The 7,708-nt window shown below is 37.4% G+C and overlaps 1 pseudogene; it reads right to left on the reverse strand.

Moving 5' to 3' along the window:
• Positions 1-2,786: 2,786 nt before the first annotated feature.
• On the reverse strand, positions 2,787-5,324 carry LOC108267253 (uncharacterized; annotated as a pseudogene).
• Positions 5,325-7,708: the final 2,384 nt, after the last annotated feature.

Below are 7,708 nucleotides of genomic sequence, written 5' to 3' on the forward strand. Positions count from 1 at the left end.
TGCGGTTGTTTTGTGCAGTATAATGCTGTGCAACATTAAGCTGAGGTAGTAGTATTGAAATTGCCCACATATACTGTATAATAAATTTTTATAAATACAGGGTAATACAGGATAAAGTGGTTACTGAAGATGAAAGAATAGAAGATGTATTAAAGGAATGTAGATGGTGTGGGTGTTGTGTGGGTGTTGTGTTGGACTGATCCCCTAAATGAGGCTTTAACTACTATGAAAGAAAGTGAAGTCAAAGGTTTGGATGGTTCATGAAAATAACACCTTCTGATTAATCATGAGTTAACACTAAAATATATTACTGCTATATTTGCTGCTCAGTGACGGTGTATGTGGATGGACAATATAACTGTTTTTCAAAAGTGAAACAAAAAAAAAAATCTGTAAATGTTGAGTGTTGAGTGTACATGTTAAACACTGTTTACCAGTATCAACATCTTTTCCTGACAATGGTCAAATCAATTTACTGAAATCAAATTATCAAATCAATAATATATACATATACAAATTAGCATTTTATATACTTAGTAACATCACTGTACTTGCCACTTGGGGCAGCTGTGGCGCAGGTGGTAGAGTGGGTTGTCCACTAACCGTAGGGTTGGCGGTTTGATTCCCGGCCCACATGACTCCACATGCCAAAGTGTCCTTGGGCAAGACACTGAACACGATGGCAATTTAGCACCTTGCATGGCAGCTCTGCTACCACTGGTGTGTGTGAATGGGTGAATGAGACACAGTGTAAAGTGCTTTGTATAAAAGCGCAATATAAGTGCACGACTTCCACCCAGCTGTTTCTACTCTGCATGCTCTGGCTCCAAGGAGTCTCCAAATTTGGCAAGATGGTGAATTCGTCCCAAATAAGGGTTCAAAATGCACAATGGAGGTTAATGGCACCATGCTGTTCACTTATATACACAGACATGTTTATATAATGTTTATAAGTAAGTAAGTAAATCAGTCAATAAATAAAAGTATAAAGTTTGACTCTCTTATTACTGAAGCTTTTAAGGGAAAACATAAGTTTGAATGAGTTAGATAGTGTTTGTAAGAAACCATTAATATCCCTATATATAACAGGGTTAATTGTGTTAGGTGTTGCTTAAATATCTGCCATGCTAAAATTACCTGGTTAGCTTACACCGATATAAACCAATCAGCAATAACATTAAAACCACTGACAGGTGAAGAGAATCACATTGATTATCTCGTTACAGTGGGACCTGTACAGGGGGTGGGATATATTTATTAGGCAGCATGAGAACAGTCAGATCTCAATGTTGATGTGTTAGAAGCAGGAAAAATGGGCAAGTATAAGGATCTGAGCAGCTTTGACATACAGTCAGTGATAACCCTTGACATCTGTTATATCCAATGGACAGATAAAAATGTCATAAAATTTGTGGTTACAAAATTATTCAATAAAGTAACTTTTAAAACCTGTGAAACAGAATGGAAATATGTTACTGGGAATAAAACTGTTTGTGTGAAAATGCTGGAATTTGTAACAGTAACAGTGCAGGAGTTGGTTTTTGGAAAGAAAGAAGTATTTGCCCTTTTCTGAAATTATTTGTTTTGCTTTCAAAAACAAGTTGCTAGTTTACCCTGTAAACCATAATAGTTGTTGTTGTTGTTGTTGTTGGTAGCAGTAGTATTACTTTTCACTTATTATAATAATGAATTACTGACGTTTGAATGTTATTTGATACGTTTGTGTCAAAATGAGGCGACTCAGGCTCACTGCAATCAAAACACTTTTTACTATTTAATGAGAAAGTCAGATAAACAGATAGTTACACAGAGAACATTAGCACTAGTGGAATTAACAATAGAAGCTAATTAACTAAATCAAATGAATAAAAAAAACAGGTTTACATCTTTCCATGAACAGTATAGCTTCACAAGCAATATGGTATGTGTGAGGTAAAGTTTTAATTTTTAGAAAAATTCCATTGCCATACTTTAATTTGATTCAAGTTTAAATGATTACCAAAACAAAGTAAGAGATTAAGTCTTGAACAACAACATTAATGAATAAACACAATGCAGTTTATTAACTGAACAAAACCTGCGGTTTTCAGATATGTTCATAATTCTTTCATTACATATTACCTGGCCATATTTAATCTAATGAATTCAGTTTTTACCAGTAAAAGCATGTTTAATTTTACTGAGCCCTGCTCTTGCATACCCCGTTACAGCATGAACTCTTTTCTGTGATTCAGGATGAATGTTCTTCAGCTCTCTTACTTTCTGAGCAAGGACATCTCTTCCAGTTTCTTCAGCTCAAGGGATCAATAAGTCGAGACACTGAACAATGAAAGCAGAATCTGACTTTAAAGCAATCTCAGACAGTTTCATGACGATGGAGCAGGCTTCTTCCATCAGCTCAGCTTTTTCCTTTTCATTCTTAGTCAGTTCTTCTTTCAGTCTCTTCTCCAGGCTTGTCTTCTCCTCTTCCTGTTTCTAGCTGCTTTCAAACTCTTTTTTAACATTTTCAATGGCGTTTGAGTCAAACATGATATCTGATGCTGAATTACTGCTTTCATATTGTCTTTTGAAGTCATCAAACGTCACTGTAATCTCTTCACTGTGTGTAACATATTTCTTGTCCTCTCTGACATGTTTAGTGTAGTGACATTTACCTGTACATACAGTGCAGTGGTACACCACACAGGACTCCAGGCGCTCCAGCAGTTTTTCTCATGACAGTTCTCCTCACAGACAGAGCAAGTGGTGGCCTTTCTGTCCCACCGTGAAGCATTTTCAATGGGAACTTTTTCTTTGTAACACTTGGTGAATGTAAAAGTAAAGTTTTCATTTCTCTTAATCTTTTCTCGGATTTCCTCAAGGGCTTTCTGAGTCTGAGACAGTTCTTCACGTTTGCTCTCTACAAAGTCAATGCGGAATTGTAGATTAGAAATACAGGCTTCAAGTCATTTGGACTCTTTCAGAACACTTTCAGTCTGCTCTAAGCTTTTTCTGTTCTCTTCTTTCAGTGAGGCAAAAAAAAAAAACATTTAAACTGTCCTCTGTTTGTTCCCAAGCTGTCTGGGGAACTCTGTTATATCCTGGGTTCCTCTTCATAGTTTGATGATTGTTGAATAAGAAATGCTCAGGTTCATTTTCTTCATCTTTCCTGTAGGGAATCCCTGCTTTCTTGATGGCATTAAGAGCAATTGTTGGAGGCAATCCATCTGAGTGAGTGATAAAAATGACAATGTTGTTCTCAATATCTTTACCAAATAAGGACAAAAGTGCATCAAAGATGTACTGCTGTCTGTCAGAGAGTCGATTCTCAGATGCCTTCACTACCAGACACACTGCATCAATTTCTTTCACTCCAGAATCATTGTGAAACAGTTTGTACAGATTCTCAGTGATCTGTTTATCATATTCTGTTCCCCTGGTGTCTCCATAACCTGGAGTGTCAATGATGGTGAGACAGATTGGGTTGCCTTGGGCACAGATTTCACTACACAGTGATTTCAGTTGTTTGACTTTTTGACTGATCTGACATGTGATTATCTCCTCCCTCTTCTGTAATTTCAAACCACACTTTATCTGTAAACTTCACCCTGAGTATATAATTTACCATGGCATTGATCAGAGTAGTTTTGCCTGTTCCAGTTTCTCCTACCAGCAGTAGGATTTTGTTTTGCATTTTGACATCTCGCTGTCCAAATGTCCATTTTCTCACTGAGCCTTTTTCATCAAGATTACTTCTGGATGTGAGGAGACGATATCGTCGAGGTCGACCTTCACTGATGAATTTACTCTTCTGGATTACATCACGTACAGTCTGTTATGAGTCTGGAAATCTGTTGAATTTATAGGACCTATATAGGGTCAGAATGTTGTGCTTTCAAAGTTCCATAATCAGTTTAAAACGTGTGATATAGGATGCAAAATATATTACTGACAGTGCAATTTAATTTTCAGCATCTAACAGTACAGAAAGATAGTTCTTCCGAAAGAAAGGAGCATTTGTCCTTTTCTGAAATAATAACATTTTTAGTGTAAAACAGTTTGTTCACGTACGCTGTAGCCATAATCCTGGTTAGATAGTGGTAGATGACACAAATGTTCCAGAAGTTTCCTGCACAGCTGAATGACCTGTTAATGAAATGTAGAAGTTTTATTAAAATAAAGATGTGCAGAATCTGCACATTTATCGGTGCTGGAAATGACATTGACTTAATTGGGATTATATCTTCTGTTTTGTTTTTTTGTTTGCAGCCGAAGACTATGATAGCCAGAATGCAATGTGCCTACAATGATCGACCAATCCAGACCTCTGAGTGAGACAAGTGACTTATATTAAAAAAAAATGTAATTTAAATTTGATCCCAGTGTTATTAATACTGTATGGCAGGATTAGCAGTTGATCATCTTATTTAAAGAGGTAATTAAATGATTACATTCATCATAGGTATTTGAGAGCAGTTCATAATATAAGAGGGTACATGATATAAGATAATTTCCTTTCAATCCTCTCTTTTATTCTAGCGTAGCATAGAATAAACCAAAAGGAAATTCAAAGGTTAACATCACCCTGTTACAGGAAAGTCATGATATGTCTGTGAGACCACATCTGAAGCCACTGAAACCACAGCTTCATGGTTATTAATGTAAATGTCAATCAGTTAAGGTCTACAAGTCTTCATAGTCAGCATTTCTTTAAATGCGTAGCTTTTTTTAAATTGACCTCATCTCATTAGGATATTAGTATTTTTGAACAAACATGGCGGACAATCATTTTGCAGCACAAACAGTATGTATTTGGCAATTTTTGTAACATACTGAGTAAAAAAACTAAGCTTTCTAGACAGAAGTAGTCATTATTAAAACTATAGATTATTTCACATTTTATACAAATTACTGTGAAACTAAAATCATCATATTTTAAATTGTGCGCTTCGATTTGAATTTAGAAGCCGGTGAAAATACATATATTTAATCTCATTAACGTGTCTGTTCCTCGCCGTTAATTTGTGTTTCTGTTTTCTTCATACTGGTTACAGACTGATAGCAGACCTATATGTGAGTGAAAAAACTCTGAATGCATGTATGTGTGGGGACCAGTGCAGTAAAATTTGTAAGAAATTAGGACTAAACAAAACTTAAAACGGTAACTCCCCCTTTTAATTAATTTCTGAGATTGGCATTGATTTGGGCAATGGATGGGAAATCCTGGTTATGTGATTCCTCCTCACGTACCTGGGCAGAGTTGCTTAGGCATAATCGTTTGCAACATAGCCATTTATCAAAGGTTAGTCCTTTACCTGGTCTGTATGACTCTTGTATCTGCACATTTATTTCATTCAATGCACTGAAAATACATGTATCATGATTTCATAATGATAAAATAAGACAAGAGAAATACATGTCAAGCAGTACAGGTTGTGCACACATGTCCTTTATGTGAGTTTAAGCAACCTTTTGTATAAAAAAACAAAATTTTGGTCATTTGGTAGCTCATGAAAGAGTAGCATTCCCATATAATTATTGTAGGTGTAGCACAAATGTTTATTCATCATTTAAAGCTCAGACAACCAGAGCCCATGATGTAGATGATAGTTTAACCTCATTGAAGATCTTTGATAAATCTTACAGATTGCACTGCAGGTGATGACAGTTCACAAAATGCACCTTTCTTATTCATATTATTAAATAAGGACAATACTGGTATAGCTGGTACAGAGATTAATTGGTTAAAATGTTGTATTATGGGAAATAATGAGGAATATTCCATTTCTCTCAGGCACTGCGCTGAATGTGCATTGCAACGAGACTGTTAGAAAGCTGTTCACCGGATTCGGATAATCAATAAAAGACAGTGGAGTAGAGGAAAAAAGAAAATCAAATACCATTTACCACTTAGTACATAAACGTAAGCAGACATCTTTATATGTGAATCTCATAGCACAAAGTAAGTGAGAGGAAGTGTAGCATTCAGGGCTGTTAGTTGCAGTTAATTGAAAAGAGCACACACTTTAACCTTGCCTAGAACATGAAGAAATTAGCTGGGTTATGTTTACACACAAGCCCTCCCTGCTCACACATCCAGACAAGTTTTATACTCTGGCTCTCAAGCAAAGCCATCAGATGGCGCTATTGAGTTTGTGTACTGAAGTAGTGTTGTGGATGAAAATGACATGAAATAAACACGAGGGAGATTGAGTATGAGTAAAAATGTAATTTTATTGGTAATTCACAGGACGGGTGGGTGCGTAGTCTGGAGGAGAGTAAGAGGGGGAAGAAAATGGGGTGCGTCCTGGGGACATGGGGAAATCAGGGTGGGTGAATTGAATGGACCACTGAGAGTCGGGCGGACTGGTGGGTGAGAAGAGGGACGGATGGTCGGGGCCCGGATGAGAGAAGACAACATCATCCTCGGATTGGAAGCTAGAGAGTTCTGGGTCTGACTGTGTAGAGGCGTCAACACGCACTTCGTGGGGCAGATTCTGTACCGAAGAAGAGGGGGGAACCCCCGGATCTCTATTCTTAGGGGGGGTGCTGCGAAGATAGTTAAGTAGCATCATGATATCAGCAGTGAGATGCACAAGCTGGTAATGAGTGTCCAGATCCAGGTCCAGATCCAGATCCAGGTCCAGTAACGGAGAGAGAGGGGACTGACGACGGGCACCGGCACCTAGACATACAGAAGCGGTTTTAGTCAGAGGTGGATAGAGTGGTGAAACACTTTAAAGATCATTATGGGTTGTTAGTAAAAAAAAATCGAAAGAAGTGTACGAGCTGAGGAGTGCTAAAAAAAAAACACACACACACACACACACACACACTCGTACAGTCAAGGGCGGGCAAGTAGACACAACATACACACACACTCTCTCTTCCTCATACACACACATGAATAACTTTAATAATATCTTATAGTAATAGAGAAACTCTATAAATAACAGAATAGTAGGATATGCAGGACAGTAGAACTGTAATGATATTAAGAAGTTGGAAGTACAGTAAACCGCTTTTCAAGTAGTATAAATATATATAAAATAAGGAATATAGTGCAAATATGAAAATAAATTATAAATGAGAAATACAGGAAAAATAGAAAAATATAACTTACTCATGATTCAGGTGGTGAAGATTCTCGTCTCGCAAGGAAAGCCTTAATTTTTAGAGAACCATGAAGAAAGCCAGTTATAAGGGTGGCTGGGTCAAACTGCCCCCCCGAGATAACGATAAGACCAAGGTCCCTCCCGGTTGTTTAGTCGTCTTGTCTACATCATTTTTTTACCTAGGGAATTGAGAATCCTGGTTTCTGACCACCTAGGTAAATGAGAATCCTGGTTTCTGACCACCTAGGTAACTAGAAACTCTGGGGTTTTGTTTCCTGGGTTGTTGGAAATGCCTGGGTTCTGATTTTATGTGTAAATTAAAACCCCTGGTTTCAATTCTATGGGTAAGTGAAATAGGCCTTTTCTGGAAACCTATGGGTTATCTAGTGTGTAAATACAGTATAAATACTGGAGCTTAAGCTCAGGGTATGGGGATCACTTTTGAGAATTCTCATCGGTGTGGATCTCGTGTGGTGGAATGGAACAATAAAGCTGGACCCTTGCTTCTTCTCACTCACGGCTGGTGTATTTTTTCTATCTCCAACTGGGCTCAGAGGTAGATGTGAGTATTGGCTTCTAAGTTGAGTTTTAAATGTTTTTGGGTAATAGGCTAA

Source organism: Ictalurus punctatus, chromosome 7, assembly GCF_001660625.3.
Source record: "Ictalurus punctatus breed USDA103 chromosome 7, Coco_2.0, whole genome shotgun sequence".
Lineage (NCBI taxonomy): Eukaryota > Metazoa > Chordata > Actinopteri > Siluriformes > Ictaluridae > Ictalurus > Ictalurus punctatus.